We start from the raw sequence: 27,793 nt of genomic DNA, 5'->3' as shown, positions 1-27,793 counted from the left end.
GATTCAACTTCCTCCTGATTTCTTTCCTATCTTTATTGTGCTTATTAAATACATGGGTCCTGATTCAAAGCAACTGTGAAAAAAATTACAACATTCATGAGACAACTGAAAATCTGAACACTACTTTTTTTTTAATACAAAATACACATAATATGTATTCATATATATGTAGAAAAAATTCCAAAGGCTATGTATCAAAATATGGACAATCATTATCTCTAGGTACATCACATTATTGACATTCTATATATTCTTTAGGCTGATATATTTTCTATAATAAACATATTTCATTCATATTGTATTTGAAATAAGAAAATGTTAAAAATCATCTTTTTTTCTGAGGGAGATTGGGGAGGGCTCTAAGAATAAAAAATAAAAATCAGTCAAAATGTCCTTACAAATCTTCCAAATCCTAAGCCACAAAATATCTATATTCCACATACTCAAGTTTTAATAAATCTTGCAAACAACCTTTATGCCCTCAAACATAAAAGTCCCCATTTTAGACAAAGGCAAGCTCTAGGCTTTTCATTCAGGCCAAGCCCCACCAAGTCATTTCTGTTGGAGCTTCTGATTCACGGGGCTGCCATACAGAGAAGATTTCCTATAGGTTGACACCAACTCTAGCACAGTCATATGCTTTTCACGTACTCATTCACAACATCAGCTGAATACCTATGCTGAGCAAAGCATTACACAGGGTGTGTCACAAGTTATAGATTAATTAACACCACACACGACTGCCTCAAGTAGCGTACAACCTCGTGGGGAAACGGCACGGACACGAGGCAGAACAAAGGGCACTAACAGAGAGGAGAGCATATGGAGAGAGCTGATAATATTTCACACTGATATACAAATATTTTCAAACAAATCAACAAATACTTGGAAACGTATAGGTAAAAAATGAAGTGCTCTTTTTCACTTTTCATTCATGTTTGGACTCTGAAAGTAGTTATCTCTACAACGCATTTGCCACTAAATCATACGCCAGGTTGTCCTATATTAGTATGTAACTTTTCATATAGGAATATTTAGTCTTTATTTGAGGGCAGACATTTTTGTGCCCACCACTTTCCCAATGTATCACACACAGAACAGACACTATAAATATTTCCAAAATGAACAAACTGAGCCAGCTCCTAGAGCTTCCCTCAGTAGCCTGCCACACTGTATCAGATGAAGGGTATCACCCAGATATGGCACACAGAAGCACGGCCCAGGTTCTGCCTAACGTAGAATATTTTTCCCTTTTAATTCCACAGTCATGAAAAGCTAGGCAAGGCAGAAACAGAGAAAAGCTCAAAGAAGAAAAATTAAGTATTTATAAGCAAAATCACTTCATATTAAGAAAGTCTGAGTTTTATTTAGCATTTTATCTGAGGCGCTGAGAGTAAAGGAAGAAAATGAAGATCAATCCCACATTCAATTTTAAGGAGTCTTGCAAAAATGAAAGCACACAAACTGTAACAATCTTGCAAGTATGAAATGCCTTATGTTTACAATACACAAAAAATACTATAGGGACTTCCTATCAAAAGGAGATAGTCTGAGTATCTGCAAAGTCTTTCCAATCTGAAGATTCCAACACACGTTGTTCTGCGGTTTTTCCCAATTCCAGCGTAGAACTCTGGACAAAACAAACAATACAAAAAGCTTTTCTAGGCCAAGGACCCTCTGAGGGAGTGTGATATCGGCCCTGAGAAACAAGTCAACTGGCCTAGTGTTGGGACCAACATAAAATGCTACCTAGGGGCTTCCCTGCTGGCGCAGTGGTTGAGAGTCTGCCTGCCAATGCAGGGGACACAGGTTCGAGCCCTGGTCTGGGAAGATCCCACATGCTGCGGAGCAACTGGGCCCGTGAGCCACAACTGCTGAGCCTGCGCGTCTGGAGCCTGTGCTCCGCAACAAAAGAGGCCACGATGGTGAGAGGCCCGTGCACCGCGATGAAGAGTGGCCCCCACTCGCCGCAACTAGAGAAAGCCCTCGCACAGAAACGAAGACCCAACACAGCCATAAATAAATTAAAAAAAAAAAAAAAAAATGCTACCTAAAAAGCTGAAAGCCTCAGCATTTACATCTCAGACTAGATCAAAGAGATGATTCTCTTTAAACTACAATTTCATGATTATATAGAAAATCACTGTTCTTCAGACAATAAATTCATACTATACTACTAAGTATTTTAAGGTGATTTTTACCTCTTTGTAAAGAAAGGGTCAAAATAATAATTAGGATTTTTTTCATGAAAAACAAGGTTCACTCAAAGTTAATAAAACGAATCAGTGACCCAACTATATGTACCCTCAAAATAATTAATTCTACCCAGGCTGTCAAGATAAACAAATGAATAAAAAAATTAGAAGCTTATACACAAGAAGATATTTTTAAACTATAGACATCAAAAAAAGAAAAAGAGCTTTAGACATGTAGTATTTCCCTAGAAGAGCATTTCCCTAGAAGAGCATTTACTACAGTTATTACATAGTAAGCAAAGTAAGAATTGCAGGAAAAAACAACCTAAAAATTGGTATTAAATTTGTTTAATATCTTTAATAATTCTATTATTTGTAAATCCTTCCATAAAAAGGGCATTACAGTTCTTCAGTTTATTGCAAACATATCTTTAAAAAAAAGTCAGCCCTACTGTTGAAGCTATAATACAAATTTTTAAATTATTGGCACTATACTAAAAAGCACAATGGAGAACATCTTATTTAAATAAAATGAGGATGATACTTCACTGGGGAATATAGCCAACAGATTTTTTTCTCTCTCCATATCTACATCCAACGGTGGTGTTTTATAGGCAAATTTTAAGCAAATGCAAGTTTTTAAAAAGTAATGAAAGCCAGTTTTGCTCAGGAATACTATTATACACAGATCATACAGATTGTTTTATAGCAGATACTAATCTGCCAAATTTCAGATGGCAAAATGCTAAGCAGTGAGTTTGGTACTGTCCAGCTAGTTGTTTCTTGTCATCCTGGAGAATCTGTCAATGCATAATGTTTTTTGTTTGTTTGTTTGTTTGTTTTAATAAGCTTTTTGTGTTTTTTTAAAGTATTTTTATTTATTTATTTATTTATTTATTTATTTATTTATATTTTTGGCTGTGTTGGGTCTTCGTTTCTGTGCGAGGGCTTTCTCTAGCTGAGGCGAGCGGGGGTCACTCTTCATCACGGTGCGCGGGCCTCTCATTATCGCGGCCTCTCTTGTTGCGGAGCACAAGCTCCAGACATGCACGCTCAGTAGTTGTGGCTCACGGGCCTAGTTGCTCCGCGGCATGTGGGATCTTCCCAGACCAGGGCTCGAACCCGTGTCCCCTGCACTGGCAGGCAGATTCTCAACCACTGCACCACCAGGGAAGCCCATAGGTAATGTTGAGACCATCTTGTCACCACCATTTCTCTTCTCAGAGGTGACTCCACTATGATAGAACATTCATATCCTTAAGATGCAAGGCCTAGCAAAAAACCACCCACAAATCCACTGGATATCACAATGTTCTGTTTAACAAATTCTGTTGCTTCTTCTATTATATTGTTGATTTCAGGTGCTGCCTTATTTGCTCGTTTCTTAATCTGTCTTTTTGCTTTGTTTACATCTTTTTCAACTCTCTTCCAGTCGATCCGCACATAGCCACTGTGACTGGCAATCTGAAGGAGAAGAAAGCCACCACCTACTGCAGTTGCTGCAAGTTTTCCAACTTTCTGGAACAAAAATCCCACACACCAGCCACTCACTCTACCCATTACAATCTGGGTGGCTACTGAGTATTTTTCTACCATGGGTCCGGAACTGTGGCCAAACACTCGATTCCACCAGTGGTGTCTTCTTGCATACTCAGTTAAATCCAACACTGCGTAAGAGTCATCATCACTTTCATATTCTTGGGGAGGGGCGTTCCAGGTCTCCATGATCTACTTTTTTTTTTAAATAATGCAAGCTGCTCAAAACCAAGATAATGACTTTTAATATGAGAGTACAAGATTTTTAGTTATATAACAAAGATGGGGGTAAGGGGCCTGAGACAACACCTAGCCCAACTTCCTTCCATCAGACCCATTTTATAGATTAGGAAATGGAGGCACCAGGAAGTTAACTGAATTACCCAAGAACATATAAATAGTATTTACCTCTTACCTTTTATGAACACTTACTCTTTATGTGATTATATTACGGAATTATTAACTTATTAAAGTATGAAAATGGTATTGTGGCTATACTAAAAAATCTTATTTATTGGAGATAAATACTGAAATATTTGTGGATGAAATGATATGATGGCTAATATATGCTTCAAAATAAGATAGAAGTGAGGTAAATGAATGAATAGGTATAGATGAAACAAGATTGACCATGAGTTGCTAATTATTGAAGTTGAGTGATATGTGTCTAGGATTTCATCTTACTCCTCCCTCTTCTTTTACATGTGTTTGAAATTTTCAATCATTAAACAATTTTTTAAATAAAAAACTCTATAGTGGATTTTGTTTTTGACTATGATAGACTAAATGGCACCTGTGGTAAACAAGCATAAAAACTAGAAAAATATATGAAACAATCATTTCAAATGTTGGACAAGAGGCAGTTCAGGATTGTGATCCCTGATGGAAGGGAAACAAATGATGTAAGTAGCACCATCACCCTTGTTTTCTGACCGGAGATAATTTTCCTTACCATGATGCAAGGATGGGGAACCCAAACAGAGCTGGTAGTCTCACTGAGCTGAGGAAACATAGTTTAAAGTTCAAAGGTGTTGAGATGAATGGAATTTTCTCAGAAAGGAGGGAGCTTCACAAAGATAATCTAGAAATCTGCATGAAGTTCCCCTGATAACGTCTACCGAATTCTTAGCTGATCTTGCACAGTCCAAGACTCCTGAAGGCCAAGCAGGAAACCATCACAGGGGTCCTGCAGCTTACACAGGGCTGGGATACATGGAATGCTAACCAGTCGAGAGGAGAGACCCCCCTGGTACTCAGTTGATAGCCAAGAAAGGCCACACCTTAGTACAACGGATATTCTAGCTCTAAAATAAAGACTAGATCTGCCCTAACCAAGTTAAAAACAAGATTCAAAAGTACTGTGTCAATTCACAAGTAAATTAACTGCCATCAGAACAAAATTCAACACCATCTAAAAGAAGACAATAAAATCTAGGCACTTAACTATACACAATCCAGCATAAAATTTAAAATTATCAGGTAGAAAAAGATCTCTCTGTACTTTTCATTCAATTTTTCTGTAAGCTGTTCTAAAAAAACACTTGGTATTGGGACACCATCAATATCAAGTGATATAGCATATGTGTAATTGGGTTTATAGGATAGAGTGAGAAAGAACTCTATCCTATTAACTATCAACTCTATCCTAATAGCTCTATTATTTGGAGGAATAATGCCTGATTTTTTTCTTCAAATTTGACGGAAAATATCAGCACACAGCTCTAAGAAGTACAACAAACAACAAGAAAGATAATCACAAAGAAAATAACATCAAGACTCATTGTAATTACATTGTTGAAAACTAATGATAAGAGAAAATATTTAAAACAGCCCAAGATGCATTACATACAGGGATCTATGACAAGAATTATGACTGACTTGTCATCAAGAACCAATGCAAATCAGGAGACAATGGAATGACATTTTAAAAAATTACTAGAGGGGGAGGAAAAGGGGACCCATCAACATTTATTAACCTGTAATTGCATATCCAGCAAATATCTCCTTTAAAAAATGAAGGTGAAATAAAGACATTTTCTTACCAGGAAACCTGCACTGCAAGAAGTGTTGAAGGAAGTTTAGGATGAAGGAAAATGACATCAGGAAGGAAACTTGGATTCATACAAAGGAATAAAGAGTACACGAAATGGTAATATATAAAATAGAAAAATCTATTTTTGAGTCTGAAAACAAAATACATATCTGAAAAATCCAAATGTAGATATTTTAGGCTGTCAGTATATCAATGGCCACCGTGGCTTTCCAATTTTGTGCTTTAAAAAAATTACAGCATTGGCCTTCTGCCAAGTGAGATTACAGTAAGAAGACTGTGGTCTATGAGGAAGCAGGTTCTCACTAGACACTGAATTGACCATCACTTTGATCTTGCACGTCCAGCTTGCAGAACTGTAAGAAATAAATTTCTGTTGTTTATAATCAAAAAAAAAAAAATTTACAGCTTTCATTAGATTGTGTATGAAAAAAACTGGTCATGAAATATTAATACATGGCATTTAACTAGTGCAATCTCTGTTATACCATGCTTCTCTTTTCCTGATTCCTTTGGATAACTTATTAGAATATTTAAAAAGAAGCAGAAGTATAATAGGTTTATATTAGCATTTAAATAATATTTTGATAATAATTTCTTCTCTTTTTATAATCTCCTATTGATTTACCTACTATATCATTCTTCCCCACTCCCACCCCCAGCCAACCTGCTGAGTTCAATTTTCCTCATATGTACTTTCAAACTGATAATTAAAAAGAGGGTATAAAAACAGTGTCAAAAGAAAATCTAGAAGGTGCTCGTTTCAGCAGCACATATACTAAAACTGGAATGATACAGAGAAGATTAGCATGGCCCCTGCCCAAGGATGACATGAAAATTCGCGAGGCATTCCATATTTTTCAAAGAAGACATACAGATGGCCAAAAAGCACATGAAAAGATGCTCAACATCACTAATTATTAGAGAAATGCAAATCAAAACTACAATGAGGTATCACCTCACACCAGTTAGAATGGCCATCATCAAAAAATCTACAAACAATATATGCTGGAGAGGGTGTGGAGAAAAGGGAACCCTCTTGCACTGTTGGTGGGAATGTAAATTGATACAGCCACTATGGAGAACAGTATGGAGGTTCCTTAAAAAAACTAAAAACAGAACTACCATATGACCCAGCAATCCCACTACTGGGCATATACCCAGAGAAAACCATAATTCAAAAAGATACATGCACCCCAATGTTCAGTGCAGCACTATTTACAATGGCCAGGACGTGGAAGCAACGTAAATGTCTATCAACAGAGGAATGGGTAAAGAAGATGTGGTACATATATACAATGGAATATTACTCAGCCATAAAAAAGAACAAAATAATGTCATTTGCAGCAACATGGATGGACCTAGAGTTGTCATACTGAGTGAAGTAAGTCAGACACAGAAAGACAAATATCATGTGATATTGCTTATATGTGGAATCTCAAAAAAGGTACAATTGAACTTATTTACAAAACAGAAGTAGAGTCACAGATGTAGAAAACAAACTTATGGTTACCGGGAGATGGGTGGGGGAGGGATAAATTGGGAGATTGGGACTGACATATACACACTATTGTATATAAAATAGATAACTAATAAGAACCTGCTGTATAGCAAAGGGAACTCTACTCAATACTCTGTGATGGCCTATATGGGAAAAGAATGTAAAAAAAAAAAAAGAGTGGTTATATGTATATGTATAGCTGATTCACTTTACTGTATACCTGAAACTAACACAACATTGTAAATCAACTATACTCCAATAAAAAAATTTTTTTAAAAGGTAATTAAGGTAAAATAAGATCATATAGATGGGCCTAATTCAATAAGACTGGTGTCCTTGAAAGAAAAAATTAGGACATAGAGACACACAGAGAAAAAAGTCATGTGAGGACACTGGGAGAAGAGTGCTATCTACAGGCCAAGGAGAGGGGCCTCAGAAGAAATCAGCCCTGCTGACACCTTGATCTTGGACTTGTAGTCTCCAGGATTGTGAGAAAACGAATTTCTGTTAAGCCATCCAGTTTGTGTACTTTGTCATGGCAGCCCTAGGAAACTAATACATCCTCTAAGAAAGAAACTAATACACCCTCTAAGAAAGAAACTAATACAAGATAGTACATCAAAAAAAAAATCTAGAAGGAAGAATAATATGTATTTCTACCTAAGTTCTTTCTGCAATTTCGGTTACAGGCATATATATTTTTTTATTGATGTAATTATGCTATAACTTTGTATCCCACTTTTTTACTTGATACTATACTGTAATTAGTTTCCATTTTTTATATATCTGTGTAATATTCCATGCTTTAGCTTTTATTCTTTTATTTGTTTTTTTAAGTACTTTATTTCAGTTTGGACATTTTGGTTGAAGAGTGAGTAGTTTTAATGGATAACTCTGTGTTCATGTGTTTTTGGTTTTATTTATTTTTGTGTGAATGGTCTGTTTCTGATATCAGACTGGTACTTGCAATATCTCTTTGCAACTGAACAATCATTCACATCACAGAGGTTTATTTTTTCAACTTTCTCCCTTTTCTTGCATCTCATCCCCCAAAAGTATAATCTCATCCATCCCACAGGGTCCAGTTCAGATCTTAACCTCTTTACTGAAACTTATCTGAACTTCTTCTCGGATTCTCTGTAGTGCAGGATATATAGTGATATTCAATAAATACGTGTTGACTTAAAATGAAATTGAATCTGGGGCTAGTCATTTATAACTCAATAAAAATTAGTTTAATAACATTATTTTATTGGAAGTTGTGAAGGTTTGAGAAAACTGTAATGATTTAACCATTAACTTTATTTTCCTTTTTGTGTATGCAAAGGAGTATTATATGTAAAAAAAATCTATATAAGCCCAATTCTAAATGATTTAAAATTTTTAATTAAATGAAAGCAGTGTAATATAATTTAATTGACATGATTTTTTCATAGTGCTACAAAAATAATCGTATATTTTGTAATCTATAGCATCTTGAATTCAATAAATACACACTTGAGGTCAGATGTGGTGGCAAGGAGAGTATATATTCTGGCTACCTGGGAGGTTAGAGAGGAAGACCCAGGGAAAAGGAGAGGAGCACAGAAATGAGAAATTGGAAGATGTCAAAAGCAAACGTCAAAATGTCGTGTCAGGACAGTTCTGTATATTCCACAGAGTTAACACCAAATTACATACTCCCTTGCATGATTCCTTCATAGTCCTTGTGTGCTAGTTCTGTCTTCCCAACCAGATCATACATTTTGCAAAGGGAAAGGTGGTGTAATCTTCTCCTATAGAGCTGGCAAAGCACTTGAGCTGCAAACCTCGGCTTGGTGTTTAGTGATTGTGCATTGTTTCATCTAAACGTACACCCATCAGAAAGACATTTCTGTTTTGGACTCTAACCTGAAAATCAAATTATCCTTTTATTTTTCTGGTCTTATGAGTTAATATGAATCAGAATCTTATTAGTATATAAAAGACGCTATTCTTTACTTAAGACCACTCTGCTAACTAGACATCCCACGGACTGCACTCTCATGCTTATTTATGAATATGTGAATATCACAAAAGGAAACCAACACAACTTTGCTAATGACAATATATAAGCTGATGCTAACAAAGAGGAATGGAAATCTTGAAGTTTACCCCTTAATTCTCTTATGGTATATATATTGAAAAAACCTTAGTCTTCCATCTGCCTATGTAGGGAAAAACCCAGTTCTTCCTACTGTGTGTTTCTTTCCTATGTGTCTCCCTTACTAGGTCCCACAGAACACTTCACTCTGGTCACCAACTGTGTGGAGGTTCTTCCCCACATCAAGCAATTCTCCACGATACCAGCTGGGTGTTCTACAGTCTAACTCAGTTCTGACACTGCTTACCTGGACTTAGCATCAGATCCCTCAGGTTAAGGGCTCAGTCCCACAAGATTGCCCCTCCCACCACACTTCAGATGCCAATCACTAGTAGGTCCCCAGGCTACCCACAACTTCTGTCTGAGTTTGCCTACAAATCAGAGGTTCCAGTGACCCCCTCCTCAGGTTTGATTAATTTGCTGGAGCTCACAGAACTCAGGGAAACACTTACTTACATTCACCAATTTCTTAAAGGATATAATAAAGGACAGATGAACAGCCAGAGGAAGAGATACATAAGGCAAGGTCTGGGAGGGTCCCAAGCACAGGAGTTTCTGTCCCCATGGAGTTGGGGTGCATCACCCTCCCTTATAGATGTGTTCACCAACCTGGAAGCTCTCCAAACCCCATACTTTGGGGATTGTATGGAGACTGTATTACATAGGCATGATAGATCATTAACTCTATTTTCAGCCCTTCTTTCTTCTCAAGATATTGGAGGGTGGGGCTGAAAATTCCAGGCTTCTAATCATGGCTTGGTCTTTCTGATGGCAAGCCCTCATCCAGGAGCCATTTAGGAGCCCACTCAGAGTCACATCATTAGAACAAAAGATGCTCCTAGTGGTCTTATCACATAGGAACTTACAAGGGTTTTAGGAGCCCTGGTCCAGGAACCAGGAGCAGAGACCAATATATATATTTTCTATTATTTCACAGTATAATATACAGATTTATTTTTAAATTTTTTCAAATATTTTTAAAGATCTTTAAAAACTCAACACATAAATAGGGAAAAATAAATAAACAGGAGTCTGGTGGAAGAGAAAGTAATACAGGTGAAGAAAGCAAAGAGAGGGCATGATCCTAATGTCTGGTAGTAACGGATCAAGGCTGTTTGTGGATTTGCTCACTATTGACAATTGTAACCATACTAAAACATTTTGCTTTGAACAGAATTAGATTTTGGAGGAAAGGTCAGTCCCCAGATTTCTCATGCACTGGAAGTAGCCTCATTTTCAATTAAACCTTGTAGGCATATTCTGACAATAACACTGTTTTCATTACTCAGCGTACTTTAAAACATGCATGTGACTCAGGAAACAGATGTTATGAAAATTTTTATATTTATCTGTACTAAAAGTGTCCATCCACTACTGGACCTTATTTTTAAGCCAATATTCTCTTCATAGTAAAATATTTTCATCAATTTATAATTTTTTCAATACAATATTTGCTCTGGAGATACGGCAAAAGCGTGGAGGCAGATAGGGAGTTGGGAAAGAGATCTCAAGAGTATTCAGGGCAGAAAAGGAAATATGTATGATGAAATGGAGGGAAGAAATGAAGCATATACTCTGTGAACCTCAATTCAAAATGTCCAAAAACTTGATTCATCATCCACTACTACTTCAGTGGAAAGATGAAAAGAAGAGAAAAGTGGGGGAAATATTTAGAAAACTAAATTGCCAGAACTTAGAGAAAAACATGGCACAGTGGAGAGAACACAGTCTATGGAATCACACCTGATCTTGAAGACCAGCTCTGCCACTAACCAGCTAATAATGACCCTAGGCAACTTAACCTCTTGGAGACTCTATTTTCTCATCTGCAAAATGTGTATATTTATAATACCTATGTCATTTGGTTGCCAGGAATGTTAAAGAGTTTTCTCTTTTTTGGCCACGCCGCATGCAGGATCTTAGTTCCCCGACCAGGGATCAAACCTGTGCCCCCTGTAGTGGAAGCGTGGAGTCTTAACCACTGGACCGCCAAGGAAGTCCCTAAAGAGTTCTTACTGGACTCTACTAATGATCCCTTTCCTGTGACTTCAATCTCATTATCTCTTTAGGCTCCTTTCCTTAGACATTTTTTTAGTCTCATGCTTCTGTTTGTTTTATTGTCCTTCATCTTGGATAACTTGATGCCAAATGCTGATCAGCACTTTCCCAAATGATTTTCATGGAGCCCAAATTCCATAAATGTTAATAGAATAGGATTACTTCCCTGTGGTCAAATAAATGTAGGTAATACTAGGTTAGAAAAAAATTATCAAGGTTCTTTTAGTAAAGAATTTCTCAGTCTTTAATATACTCATGTGCATCATAAGTCTCCAAGAGAGTGCGTGTGGTTTTTCACACACTTAATTGACATTATGACTCTTTTTTCTGAAGAATCATATGATGCTAGTATTACCCCCAAAACATTTTTTGGCAGTGGGAGACAATGGCTCAAACTCTCTTAACGGGTACCACATCCTTTTTTTGCCTCACTCACTACTTTTTGGGAAATCCTAGTCTGGAGTTTCTCTCTCCAACTGCCCTCTTGCAATTGTCAACTGGGCCATAATTGGCGGAGTTAAAAAGATGTTCATTTAGTACAAGAAGTCCTGTCAATGATCATTAACAAGGCTGGGATGAAGAAGGTTCATCTAAATGGCAAAGGCTTTAAAAGATCAAACCTTGTTGATTCATAGTCTTGGCAGCAGAAAAACACAAGGATAAATGTACCATTCTTGCGACGGATGTTGCTAATGAGGCTCTGCATAAGTGGGGGTAAAAGGGTACATGGGAAAGCCATGCCTTCCACTCAGTTTTGCTGTGAACCTAAAATTGCTCTAAAAATAAAGTCTATTTAAAAAAAAAAACTGAAAAAACATAAAAACAAACATGAGCATTCTGACATTGTGAAAAAGGACCGCTGGTGCTAGTAAATGTCAGATAAACAAAAGTTTTTCGTTATGGATTACTTTTAAATCATTTTAAGATTTCTATAATAACCAAGAATTTATATCATTTCGTTTATACCATTTATACTATTTTATATCATTTACGTACCTCATGACAACTTAATTATCCTAGTGACAGGATTATAAGTTAATATCAGGTCATCAGTTAGAATTTTGAATCTTGTGGTTTAAATCCTGGGTGACTTGAGAGATTAGCTAGCAGAAATATTCCAAGTCTTTAAAATATGATCCTGGGATGACATGAAGGGGGAATTATTTAATATTTTAAGACCGATTTTAGCTATCTTGATGTGATTTTATGATGGGTATTTTATACACGTAAGCATGTTTAACATGTTACAGCTAATTCATTTCACTAACATTTGGATAAGAGAATAGAAGAATTGTTCAACAACTTCCCACACCTCTTAAATAAATAGACTTTAACTAACACCCAAACTCCTGGCATTCTTTACCTCTTCTCTCGATGTCCCTATAAGCATATTCTATCTTCTCTATCTGCAGCTTTCTGAGCTAGTTTTTCTGGGCAGATTTCTGGGCGAAAGATTTAACTCTACCATTGTAATAGGTGTCTTAGCTTGACAAGAAGCTGGGACCCAGACTCACCAGGACCCAGGGATTGGGAACACCTCTCTGTGCACTTGGCCTGGGCGGGGGGGAAGCTCACAAAGCTCCTCTCTTCTCCTAGTTCCGTATTATTTGTAATGGCAAATGTCACCTATTTGCCATTACAAATAATGCTGCAGTGAGCATCCTCTATGTGCCTCCTTGTGTACCTGTTCAAGAGTTCCTAGGGTAGACACCTTGAAGTGAAATTGCAGCATTATAGTGAATACGCATTCTCAACTTTACTAAATTTTGCCAAATTGCTCTAAGTGATGATTCGAACTTACTCTCTCCTCTCCCACCCCAGCAGTGTTGATGCATATTGTCTCCACCCACTGGGATGGTCAGACTTTTTAATTTTTACCAATAAGACAAGTGTGAAACGGTACCTCACTGTGGTTTTCGTTTGCATTTCCTTGATTACTCTTAAGGTTAAACCCCCGTTCCTCCATGAATTGCCTATCTATATTCTTTGCCATTTCTATATTGTGTTATCTTTTCCTTTTCTTTTTAGGAATCATTTACATATTAAGTACCAATTATTTGTCCATCGCCTGCACTGAAAATACCTTCTCCCAGTCTGTAGTTTATCATTTCCTCCATGCTATCTTTTGTAATATGGAATTTTGAAAAAATCTAGTCAAATATTCCAATCTTTCATTTATGGTTTGAACTTATTTTGTCTCTTTTAAAAAATATTTTCACGCCCTAACATACAGAAATTTTCTTAAATTTTCCTCCAAAAGAGTTAAAGTTTTGCTTTGGACGTCATGGTCTAATTCAGCTTGAGTCACCTCTTGTATATGGTGAGATGTGGAGCTCTAGTGCAATTTTTCCTCCTGTGGTTAACCATTTTCCCCAGAACCATTTCTCACATAGTCCATCTTTCCCCTGCTGATCTGTATGGACATCTCTTTTATTTATTTAGCAAGTTTTCTTACTTGCATGGGTCTGTTCCTGGACTCTCTAATCTGTTCCATATTCCATTTGTCTATCTCTGTACTTATATCACACTGTTTTAATTACTTAACATCATTACAATTTTGATATCTGATAAGGCATGTCTCCCTGCTTATTTGTCTTAATTTCTCTTGGCCGTTTGTTCTTTTGTATAAAATTTAGAGTCAGCTTATTAAATTCCACAAAAATGGAATTTTTATTGTATTAACATTTATTAATTCAAGATTTGTTGTATTAACATTATTAACTTGGTAAAAATAAACTTTTTCTATTTAATCTACCTATTTACAAAATAATAATAAACCTTTCCATTTATTTAGGTCTTCTTTAACATCTTCACCTCAAAGATCTGGTATATATTTTGTGATATTTGCTTCTCAGTGCTTTCTGTTTCTTATCGGTCTTAAAAAATGATATTTTTATTTTAAAAAATTACATTGACATAACTTATTGGTGTAAAGGAATGTAACTGATTTTTTTAAAATAAATTTATTCATTTATTTATTTATTTTTGGCCGTGTTGGGTCGTTGTGTCTTCGTTGCTGTGCACGGGCTTTCTCTAGTTGCAGCGAGCAGGGGCTACTCTTCGTTGCCATGTGCGGGCTTCTCATTGCAGTGGCTTCTCTTGTTGAGGAGCATGGGCTCTAGGCACGTGGGCTTCAGTAGTTGTGGCATGCAGGCTCAGTAGTTGTGGCTCGAGGGCTCTAGAGCGCAGGCTCTGTAGTTGTGGCACACGGGTTTAGTTGCTCGGTGGCATGAGAGATCTTCCTGGACCAGGGCTTGAACACATGCACCCTGCATTGGCAGGCAGATTCTTAACCACTGCGCCACTAGGGAAGTCCCTGTAACTGATTTTTGTATAAGGATCATTTATCAAGTAATCTTGATGAATTCCAATAATGTGTCTGTCAATTCTCCTGGATTCTCTTTGTACAGAATTGTTTAATCTGCCATTAATGACAGCTTTTTTCCTATCTTTCTTTTTATTTCTTATATGTTTTATTTGATCAATTGATCAATTGATTGATTGATTGATTGACTTATTGCAGTGGTCAGGATATCTGCTACTATGGCAACAAAATAATGGTAATGTGATAATCCCTGAGTTTTTGTTTATTGAGCTAAAAAAAAATGTGTCTAACTTTTCTCCATTTAGAAAGATTACCATTAGTTTTTGGTATATAGACTTCATGAAATTAGGGAAGCTCTCATTTACTCCTTCTTTCCTTAGAGTTTATTTATTTTCTTATTTATTTTAGGTGTTGAATTTTATCAAGTGTTTTTTCTATAACTATTGAAATAAACATGTGATTTTTCTCTTTTACTGCATTGAAGTAATGAGTTACATTAATAGATTTCTCAGATGTTAGACCATTCCTGCATTCTTGGGAGAAACTACTTTAACCTAATATATTTCAATATACGGTTGGGTTTGATTAACTAGTAGTTTACTTATGATTTCTATGTTAATAAGTGAAAATGGGCCTGTAACTTTCTTTGCTTTTCGTCTCCTTATGCAATTTTGAAAACAAGTGTAAACCAGCCTCATGAAAAGAGCTGGGGCATGGTTTTTGAAACAACTTGCGCTAAACAGCATTATCTTGCTGTTTATCTATACCTCTATCTATATCTATACCTATGCAACTGTTTAAGCCTGGAGCTTTTAGGGTGACTGGGGGAGATCTCTGATGACTATAATTGTAGTTACTTTAATGATTATTGGTCTGTTCAAGTTATTTTTTGTGACAATATTAGCTTTCTATTTTTCTCAGAAATTCACTTTTATAAATTTCAGATTTATTAGCATATAGTTGTTAAAAAATATTCTTTGTCATATGAATGCTACAAAGGAGGCCAGGAAATTTAGTTTTTATTCTGGGTAATCATGTGTCCAGCTAAAAAATGGGTATTCTTTTTTCAACTTATGAAAAAACAAATATTAGTAGACAATTTGCAGTCATTTCCACAGCTGCCTTGATTAGCAACATGCTCCTGGCTGATGCCATGGCCTTAGCTTGTGCTTTCCCGGCAGGTCTAAGGGGCAAGAATGAGGGCAGACCTCAGTGCCTGTGGTGCCCGGATTGAAATTACCACTCCTGCTTTTTCTCTTCATCAGGCAACTGGGCCCCTCAGGAACCCCTACGTAACTCTTCTACCCCGAGGCTGTTCTATGTAAAAGTTCCCCCTTGTTATACTCTCCTGGGCCTCTGGGAATGGAGGGAGAGGAGGGACATTCAGGGAGTTGGATGTCTGCCTGCATATGACCAGCATTCTGTCCTTACCTCCCACTTCCCAGGTTATATTCCCCTTATGGTTTCCCATGAGGGTTTCACTCAAATTTTCCCTTTATTTTTTTACTTTTTTCAGCTCCATACACTTCCCTCTCCCTCTGAGGCCCCTCCAGGGATAGGTTTGGAGGAGGAGGCCAGCAGCCTGAGCTAGTCTCCTACTTGTCAAGAACCAGAAGTGCCTTGTTTTTGTTCTAATTTGGGGGGCCTGGAGGCCTCAGCAGAAGTTATTTATGTCCCTCTGTGGGGAGAGGTACATGATGTTATCAAAGATGTTTCCCATCCCAAAAGGAAATGAGAATTCAACCAGTGGCTACAAAGGGAGATGTAAAACCTGAGATGCACAGTTTCTGAGAAGAGCCTGGACCCAGGCTGCTTCTCCTGCAGGCTGAGCCCCAATGTTGTAGGGTTGATTAGAACTTTCTGATGAGTTTGGGGGGCCTCAAGAACAGAGTTGTGTACTTCCCTTCCCTGGGTAAACTGAGAGAAGGGCCCTAGAGGAGCTCCAAGTCCAGCCTGACTCAAGGCAATGAATTAGCAATGCTGAGTGTGGTGTCCATGTAAGTAGCCCTGACAGCAGCCCCAAAGAGGCCCATGCACACCTGGGTGGCACCGAAGAGCCTCTGGAATTGGCATTTGCCCTGAAGAACACAGAGCTGAGAAGGAAGAGGGCTCATAACTGCGACAAAGAGGAAGCAATGTGTGTGGAACTTGCTGACTACAAGCCAAGATGGAGCTGCAGACATCAGCAAGGGAGCCGGGTGGACACAGGACAAGGTCAAGCCCAGAGAGAGGACACCAGTGAGGGCAGAGGCTGGCCCACTCACAGGCATCCCTCCCTCACGGTCAGGACACTGTGCAGCCCCTGGAGTCTCAGTCTACCCCCAGGAAGAAGGAAGATGGAGAATGTTAAATGAACAGAGCAATTAGACAAAACTGATTGTTTTAAACTGGAAGGACTGAATTAAATTGAATTGGCAAGTTTAAGTTTTCTACCATTAGCAAAAACTGAATTGAGCCGACTTACGGAGATATAAGGAAAGCTCCCCCTACTTCATTTTTTTTGCACACCCAAACTGAAATACTGAATATCATAACAGAGACAACCCTCACTTTGATTTTTATCTTATTAGTTTAAACCTTTTTTTTTTTTTTTTACCATTTAAACCTTCTCATTCTATATGTTTTGCTCAGTTTATTGCTCACTAAATATTATTTCCTTTTTAAGCTTTTCTGCCTTTCCCCCTATGTCTTCTATTTTATTACTGATTCATCTTTATTTTCCAATTTATTATTTATTAAAATCTCACTTTCTTATGTTTTTAGAGTTACATATATTTGCAATGAGTAGCAAATACTATATAGATCTATAAGGTAATATCTTCAACCCACCAATTTAACACTTTTAAAAATTAAATAGTGTAAAAATATTTAAAATGGAAGACAAGCCAGGCAATTTAAGATAGATCTGTATAAGTTTAACTAGCAAATAAAATAGTTTGACTCTTTATATTTTTATAGCCAAACTTAAATATCCAATATAAAATTTAAAGTAGAGCAGCAGCACTTGATATCTGAAAGTTAATTTATATATATTGGTATGTAAAGCATTTTTTGGAAAAGAGAGTATTTGTTATGATTTAAAATTTATATATTAGAGTCTTTTTTTTTTACTTTGCAAAATACCAGATCAGTGAGGTCACAGTCAACTGGTTAGTTAGTCACAATAAGTTGGTGAGCGAGGACAGCCTCTTATGGCAAACATAGCTGACAACTTTATGTGAACAAACCCAGTTTGCTAGAGCCTGCCTTCCAACAGCTGTGTTATAAACCATTCATCTCTCAACAGTCTTTGAAACTATCATCACAAACTTTCAATATTAAAGGAAGCTCTTTGCCCTCTTAGTAAACAGATTTAGATGAACCTGCAAATTCATGATAAGAAGCAATTATAGATTGAACCTACATTTTATGGCAAATCATACTATAAATATTTACTTACCATCTACCTGGTCTGTCTAAATAAAGGTTAATTGTTAATCCAGTGCTTTCAGTGGTTTCAACTTACAAAAGCATTTATATCAATGGTATCTTAGAGTTTTCCTACAAGTTCCTGCTTCAAAAAAATTTGACCTGAGTTTAACTTTATATTAAGGCTGAATCAAAAACAGTGAGGGGGAGGACCTTCAAGACAGCAGAGGAGTAAGATGTGGAGATCACCTTCCTCCCCACAAATACATCACAAATACATCTACATGTGGAACAACTCTTACAGAACTGGCAGAAGACCTCAGACCTCCCAAAAGGCAAGAAACTCCCCAGGTACCTGGGTAGGGCAAAAGAAAAAAGAAAAAACAGAGACAAAAGAATAGGGATGGGACCTGCACCTCTGGGAGGGAGCTGTGAAGGAGGAAAGGTTTCCACACACTAGAAGCCCCTTCACTGGTGGAGGCAGGGTGGGGGGAAGCTTCGGAGCCACAGAGGAGAGCGTAGCAACAGGGGTGCAGAGGGCAAAGCGGAGAGATTCCCACACAGAGGATGGGTGCCAACCAGCACTCACCAGCCCGAGAGGTTTGTCTGCTCACCTGCCGGGGCGGGCGGGGGCTGGGAGCTGAGGCTCGGGCTTCGGCGGTCAGATCCCAGGGAGAGGACTCGGGTTAGCTGCGTGAACACAGCCTGAAGGGGGCTAGTGCTCCACAGCTAGCCGGGAGGGAGTCCGGGAAAAAGTCTGGAGCTGCCGAAGAGTCAAGAGACCATTGTTTCAGGGTGCGCAAGGAGAGGGGATTCAGAGAACCGCCTAAACGGACTCCAGAGATGGGCACGAGCTGTGGCTATCAGCGCAGACACCAGAGGTGGGCATGAGACGCTAAGGCTGCTGTTACAGCCACCAAGAAGCCTGTGTGCAAGCACAGTTAACTATCCACGCCTCCCCTCCCGGGAGCCTGTGCAGCCCGCCACTGCCAGGGTCCCGTGATCCAGGGACAAATTCCCCGGGAGAACGCACTGCGCACCTCAGGCTGCTGCAACGTCACGCCGGCCTCTGTGCCGCAGGCTCGCCCCACATCCATACCCCTCCCTCCCCCCAGCCTGAGTGAGCCAGAGCCCCTTAATCAGCCGCTCCTTTAACCCCCGCCTGTCTAGGCAAAGAATAGATGCCAGAGGGCGACGTACACAGAGAGACAGGGCCAAATCCAAAGCTGAACCCCAGGAGCTGTGCGAACAAAGAAGAAAAGGGAAATCTCTCACAGCAGCCTCAGGAGCAGTGGATTAAATCTCCACAATCAACTTGATGTACCCTGCATCTGTGGAATACTTGAATAGACAACGAATCATCCCAAAATGGAGGCGGTGGACTTGGAGAGCAACTGTAGACTTGGGGTTTGCTGTATGAGACTGACTAGTTTCTGATTTTTATGTGTATCTCAATATTGTTTTTAGCACTTGTTATCATTGGTGGATTAGTTTATTGGTTTGGTTGCTCACTTCTTTTTTTATTACATTTTAATTTTTTTATTTTAATAATATTCGTTTTAATTTTGGTTGCCCACTTTTTTTATTACATTTTAATTTTTTTATTTTAATAATATTCGTTTTAATTTTTTATTTTAATAACTTTATTTTATTTTATTATTATTTATTTTTTTCTCCCTTTTCTTCTGAGCCTTGTGGCTGAAAGGGTCTTGGTGCTCTGGCTGGGTGTCAGGCCTGAGCCTTCGAGGTGGGAGAGCCAAGTTCAGGACATTGGACTGCCAGAGACCTCCCGGCCCCAGTAATATCAATCAGCAAGAGCTCCATCTCAACGCTAAGACCCAGCTCCACTCAACGACCAGAAACCTGCAGTGCTGGACACCCCATGCCAAACAACTAGCAAGACAGGAACACAACCCCACCCATTAGCAGACAGGCTGCCTAAAATCATAATAAGTTCACAGACACCCCAAAGCACACTACGGGACACAGTCCTGCCCACTAGAAAGACAAGATCGAGCCTCATCCACAAGAACACAGGCACCAGTCCCCTCCACCAGGAAGCCTACACAACCCACTGAACCAACCTCACCCACTGGGGGCAGACACCAAAAACAAAGGGAACTACAAACCTGCAGCCTGTGAAAAGGAGACCCCAAACACAGTTAAGCAAAATGAGAAGACAGAGAAATATGCAACAGATGAAAAGAGCAAAGTAAAAACCCACCAGACCAAAAAAATGAAGAGGATATAGGCAGTCTACCTGAAAAAGAATTCAGATTAATGATAGTAAAGATGATCCAAAATCTTGGAAATAGAATGAAGAAACTATAAGAAACATTTAACAAGGAACTAGAAGAACTAAAGAGCAAACAAACAACAATGAACAACACAACAAATGAAATTAAAAATTCTCTAGAAGGAATCAATAGCAGAATAACTGAGGCAGAAGAATGGATAAGTGACCTGGAAGATAAAACAGTGGAAATAACTACCACAGAGCAGAATAAAGATAAAAGAATGAAAAGAATTGAAGACAGTCTCAGAGACTTCTGGGACAACATTAAATGAAGCAAAATTCGAATTATAGGGGTCCCAGAAGAAGAAGAGCAAAAGAAAGGGAATGAGAAAATATTTGAAGAGATTATAGTTGAAAACTCCCCTAATATGGGAAAGGAAATAGTCAATCAAGTCCAGGAAGTGCAGAGAGTCCCATACAGGATAAATCAAAGGAGAAACATGCCACAACACATATTAATTAAACTATCAAAAATTAAACACAAAGAAAAAATATTAAAAGCAGCAAGGGAAAAGCCACAAAAAACATACAAGGGAACCCCCATAAGGTTAACAGCTGCTCTTTCAGCAGAAACTCTGCAAGCCAGAAGGGAGTGGCAGGACATATTTAAAGTGATGAAAGGGATAAACCTACAACCAAGATTACTCTACCCAGCAAGGTTCTCATTCAGATTTGACGGAGAAATTAAAACTATTACAGACAAGCAAAACTAAGAGAATTCAGCACCACGAAACCAGCTTTACAACAAATGCTAAAAGAACTTCTCTAGGCAGGAAACACAAGAGAAGGAAAAGACCTACAAAAACAAACCCAAAATAATTAAGAAAATGGTCATAGGAACACACATATCAATAATTACCTTAAATGTAAATGGATTAAATGCTCCAACCAAAAGACGTAGACTGGCTGAATGGATACAAAAACAAGACCTGTATATATGCTGTCTACAAGAGACCCACTTCAAACCTAGGGACACATACAGACTGAAAGTGAGAGGATGGAAAAAGATACTCCATGCAAATGGAAATCAAAAGAAAACTGGAGTAGCAATTCTCATATCAGACAAAATAGACTTTAAAATAAAGACTATTACAAGAGACAAAGAAGGACTCTACATAATGATCAAGGGATCAATCCAAGAAGAAGATATAACAATTGTAAATATTTATGCACCTAACATAGGAGCACCTCAATACATAAAGCAAATGTTAACAGCAAAAATGGGAAATTGACAGTGACACAATAATAGTAGAAGACTTTAACACCCCACTTTAACCAATGGACAGATCATCCAAAATAAAAATAAATAAGGAAACACAAGCTGTAAATGACACATTAAACAAGATGGACTTAATTGACATTTATAGGACATTCCATCCAAAAACAACAGAATACAGTTTCTTCTCAAGTGCTCATGGAACACTCTTCAGGATAGATAATATCTTGGGTCACAAATCAAGCCTTGGTAAATTTAAGAACACTGAAATCATATCAAGCATTTTTTCCGACCACAACACTATGAGACTAGATATCAATTACAGGAAAAAAACTGTAAAAAATACAAACACATGGAGGCTAAACAATGCACTACTAAATAACCATGAGCTCACTGAAGAAATCAAAGAGAAATCAAAAAATACCTAGACACAAATGACAATGAAAACACAACAACCCAAACCTATGGGATGCAGCAAAAGCAGTTCTAAGAAGGACGTTTTTAGCAATACAATCCTACCTCAAGAAACAAGAAACATCTCAAATAAACAACCTAACCTTACACCTAAAGCAATTAGAGAAAGAAGAACAACAAAAAAATCCAAAGTTAGCCAAAGGAAAGAAGTCATAAAAATTAGATCAGAAATAAATGAAAAAGAAATAAAGAAAACAATAGCAAAGATCAATAAAACTAAAAGCTGGTTCTTTGAGAAAATAAACAAAATTGATAAACCATTAGCCAGACTCATCAAGAAAAAAAGGGAAAAGACTCAAATCAACAGAATTAGAAATGAAAAAGGAGAAGTAGCAGCTGACACTGAAGAAATACAAAGGATCATGAGAGATTAGTACAAGCAACTATATGCCAATAAAATGGACAAACTGGAAGACATGGACAAATTCTTAGAAAAGCACAATCTTCCGAGACTGAACCAGGAAGAAATAGAAAATATAAACAGACCAATCACAAGCACTGAAATTGAGACTGTGATTAAAAATCTTCCAACAAACAAAAGCCCAGGACCAGATGGCCTCACTGGCGAATTCTATCAAACATTTAGAGAAGAGCTAACACCCATCCTTCTCAAACTCTTCCAAAATATACCAGAGGGAGGAACACTCCTAAACTCATTCTATGAGGCCACCATCACCCTGATACCAAAACCAGACAAAGATGTCACTAAGAAAGAAAACTACAGGCCAATATCTGATAAACATAGATGCAAAAATCCTCAACAAAATACTAGCAAACAGAATCCAACAGCACATTAAAAGGATCATACACCATGACCAGGTGGTGTTTATCCCAGGAATGCAAGGATTCTTCAATATAGGCAAATCGGTCAATGTGATACACCATATTAACAAATTGAAGAATAAAAACCATATGATAATCTCAATAGATGCAGAAAAAGCTTTTGACAAAATTCAACACCTATTTATGAGAAAAACCCTCCAGAAAGTAGGCATAGAGGGAACTTACCTCAACATAATAAAGGCTATATATGACAAACCCACAGCCAACATCGTTCTCAATGGTGAAAAACTGAAACCATTTCTCTAAGACAGGAACAAGACAAGGTTGCCCACTCTCACCACTATTATTCAACATAGTTTTGGAAGTTTTAGCCACTGCAATCAGAGAAGAAAAAGAAAAAAAAGGAATCCAAATCGGAAAAGAGGAGGTAAAACTGTCACTGTTTGCAGATGACCTGATACTATACATAGAGAATCCTAAAGATGCTGCCAGAAAATTTGTAGAGCTAATCAATGAATTTGGTAATGTAGCAGGATAAAATATTAATGCACAGAAATCTCTTGCATTCCTATACACTAAAGATGAAATATCTGAAAGAGAAATTAAGGAAACACTCCCATTTACCACTGCAACAAAAAGAATAAACTACTTAGGAATAAACCTACCTAAGGAGACAAAAGACTTGTATGCAGAAAACTATAAGGCACTGATGAAAGAAATTAAGACAATACAAACAGATGGAGAGATATACCATGTTCTTGGATTGGAAGAATCAACATTGTGAAAATCACTATACTACACAAAGCAATCTACAGATTCAATGTAATCCCTATCAAACTACCAATGGCATTTTTCACAGAATTAGAACAAAAAGTTTCACAATTTGTATGGAAACACAAAGGACCCCAAATAGCCAAAGCAATCTTGAGAAAGTAAAACGGAGCTGGAGGAATCAGACTCCCTGACTTCAGACTATACTACAAAGCTACAGTAATCAAAACAGTATGGTACTGGCACAAAAACAGAAATATAGATCCATGGTACAGGATAGAATGCCCAGAGATAAACCCATGCATATATGGTCACCTTATTTTTGATAAAGGAGGCAAGAATATACAATGGAGAAAAGACAGCCTCTTCAATAAGTGGTGCTGGGAAAACTGGACAGCTACATGTAAAAGAATGAAATTAGAACACTCCCTAACACCATACACAAAAATAAACTCAAAATGGATTAAAGACCTAAATGTAAGGCCAGACACTATAAAACTCTTAGAGGAAAACATAGGAAGAACACTCTATGACATAAATCACAGCAAGATCCTTTTTGACCCACCTCTTAGAGAAATGGAAATAAAAACAGGAATAAACAAATGGGACCTAATGAAACTTAAAAGCTTTTGCAAAGCAAAGGAAACCATAAACAAAAGAAAAAGACAACCCTCTTTTGGGTTTTTGGGAGAAAATAGTTGCAAATGAAGCAACTGACAAAGGATTAATCCCCAAAATATACAAGCAGCTCATGCAGCTCAATATCAAAAAACCAAAAAACCCAATCCAAAAATGGGCAGAGGACCTAAATAGACATTTCTCCAAAGAACATATACAGATTACCAACAAACATGAAAGGATGCTCAGCATCACAAATCATTATAGAGAAATGCAAATCTAAACTGCAATGAGGTATCGTCTCACACCGGTCAGAAAGGCCCTCATTAAAAAATCTACAAACAATAAAAAAAAAAAATTTACAAACAATAAATGCTTGAGAGGGTGTGGAGAAAACGAAATCCTCTTGCACTGTTGGTGGGAATGTAAATTGATACAGCCACTATGGAGAACAGTATGGAGGTTCCTTAAAAAACTAACAATAGAACTACCATATGACCCAGCAATCCCACTACTTGGCATATACCCTTAGAAAGCCATAATTCAAAAAGAGTCATGTACCACAGTATTCATTGCAGCACTATTTACAATAGCTAGGACATGGAAGCAACCTAAGTGTCCACTGACAGATGAATGGATAAAGAAGATGTGGCACATATATACCATGGAATATTAGCCATAAAAAGAAATGAAATTCAGTTATTTGCAGTGAGGCGGATGGACCTAGAGTCTGTCATCCAGAGTGAAGTAAGTCAGAAGAAGAAAAACAAATACCATATGCTAACACATATATATGGAATCTAAAAAAAAAAAAAAAAAAGGTTCTGACGAACCTAGGGGCAAGACAGGAATAAAGATGCAGACATACAGAATGGACTTGAGGAGATGGGGAGGGGGATGGGTAAGATGGGACGAAGTGAGAGAGTGGCACTGACATATATACACTACCAAATGTAAAATAGATAGCTAGTGGGAAGCAGCCGCATAGCACAAGGAGATCAGTTCAGTGCTTTGTGACCACCTAGAGGGGTGGGATAGGAAGGGTGGGAGGGAGACGCAAGAGGGAGGGGATATGGGATATATGTATACATATAGCTGATTCACTTTGTTATACAGCAGAAACTAACACAACATTGTAAAGCAAATATACTCCAATAAAGATGTTAACAAAAATAAAAAATAAAAATAAATTAACTTATGTGAAATTCAAAAAAAAGAAAACAAAAAAGACCAAAAACAAAAACAGTGAGAGGGATAATGTAGTTCCACATAAACAATTTAATTTCATCTGTTGTGCCTCTAAATCAAAGAGTAGATTTCACAAGATTGTGTGTATTTTACCCTGCCCCTGTTATTATATGTGCATAATGTCATGGTTAAGAATATTCAAACATTGCTATTTTAATTCTATCACCTCTAGTGTCCTTTTATTTTTTCTTAATTTACATATAGTTAAATTTATTTTTTTCAGTTTTGAGTTCTTTGAGCTTTGACAAATGCCTAGAGTTGTGTAACCATGGCCTGAATCAAGTCAAACCCTTCCATTACCCCCAAAATTCCTTTGTGTTGGACTTTGTAGTCAACCCTTCCCTCTCAGTCCCTGGCAAAGACTGATCTTTCTATTCTGGCAGTATTGCCTTTTCCAGAATGTAATATAAATGGAATAACCCAGTGGATAGTCTTTAAATCTGGCTTTCTTCCCTAGTATAACGCACTTGAGTTGCATCCATGTTTTGTATGTATCAATAATCACTCCTCTTCATTGCAGAGGAGTAGTTTATCCTGCTTTTATTGCTTGAGTAAAGTGTTTATCCATTCGTCAGTTGAAAGACTGGTTTGTTTCCAAGTTTGCTACTCTAAATATTCACATATAGGCTTTCATATGAATATATTTTTTCATTTCTGGAGTAAATTTTAGTAATTTTTCAAAACATTGCATTGTTTTAAAATTTTTATCCTTTAGTTTATCAGGTGAGATGCAGAAAGCTCAGACATAAAGAGGACAGCTGTGAGGATAGTTAATTAAATTTGTTAATTTTCCCCTTTGCTCTGTCCTGTGGCAACCTTTTAAAGCTCTCCATAATTGACCTCTGATTTCCTTTAGGATTAAACCCCCTGTCTCTTTTAGAAACAGAAAACTATAAGACATATTTTATTTTTTGTACTTAGCAGCTTTATTCCTAATAGCCAAAAAAACGGAAACACCCAAATGTCCATCAACTGATGTGTCATATCCATATATGGTATGTGTCATATCCATATAACAAAATGTTATTTGGCCATTAAAAGGAATGAAGTACTGATATATGCTACATCATGGATGAACTTTGAAGAGATTGCTAAGTGAAAGAAGCCAGTCACAAAAGGCCACATGTTCCATTTATATGAAATACCCAGAAAAGACAAATTCATAGAGCCAGAAAGCACATTAGTGGTTGCCAGGAGCTGGAGGAAGGGGGGAAAGGGAAGTGTCTGCTAATGAATATGGAATTCCTTTTGGGGGTGATGCAAATGTTCTGGAAGTAGATAGTAATAATGATTGCACGACTTTTAGACACATATTTTTAAATTCAGCCTTGTCTAGAAATTGTAGTTGAAGGCAAATAACATGTCTCAATCTGCAGTTTATTGGAGAACTTCAAGAAAGTAGACCCTGTAGACAGCTGCTTTGAAGAGACAAGACTGAACCAGTCATTTTGTCTTATTCAATAAGAGTAAAAACTGGAGAATATTTAGAAGAATTTTACTTTGAAAAAATTGTGAATGTAAATATTAAACTACATTAGAGTAGTGACACCATATTGTCAGATATATACATATTCTGTAAGTTGTTTACACATTTTTTCTATCGAGTTATGATTGTAAGAGTTCCCTTTAAATCATGTCTTAAGTAATTAGTGTTGTCTTACATAACCCTAATCTTGTGGCTAAGCTACCTTTAATTATTTGTTATGGAAACATTAAATTTACTCATTATATGTTCATTATAGGAAACTAAATTTGTTAAAATATTGTTTTGTACCATACTAAGTTTAAATAAGATGCTATAAGAAAGTGACCCAGATATGTAGTGATTCAAATGAGAGAAATTTATTTTTCTCTGGTAATAGTCCAGAGGTAGGCAGATAATCTAGGCAAATAAGAGACTCCATTCCATGGGGTCATTTGGGTATCTAGGCTCCTTCTCGCTGCTCCATAATCATGTACAACAGGAATCAGTAAGCTTCTTCTGCAAAGGGCCACATGGTAATTATTTTAGGTTTTGTGGGCCATACATTCTCCGTCATAACTTCTCAAGTCTTGCATTGTAGCATGAAAGCAGCCATAGACATATAAATGAGTGGGTATGGCATTATTCCAATAAAACTTTATTTACAAAAACAGATGGCAGGCCACATCTGGCCCATGGGTTAAAGTTTGATGACTCTTGTCCCAGAGTG

General features: G+C 37.4%; 1 pseudogene across 1 annotated transcript; it reads right to left on the bottom strand.

The window, feature by feature from the left end:
• Positions 1-2,225: 2,225 nt before the first annotated feature.
• LOC309625400 (FUN14 domain-containing protein 1 pseudogene) lies at positions 2,226-26,588 on the bottom strand (annotated as a pseudogene). The gene has a single exon. The product of its transcript is annotated as an FUN14 domain-containing protein 1 pseudogene (transcript).
• Between the last annotated feature and the right edge of the window lie 1,205 nt (positions 26,589-27,793).

Source organism: Balaenoptera borealis, assembly GCF_965194805.1.
Source record: "Balaenoptera borealis genome assembly, chromosome: 3".
NCBI classification, from domain to species: Eukaryota; Metazoa; Chordata; class Mammalia; order Artiodactyla; family Balaenopteridae; genus Balaenoptera; species Balaenoptera borealis.
Note: the sequence above shows the minus strand (reverse complement) of the source record. Positions and strands in the feature narration are given on the sequence as shown.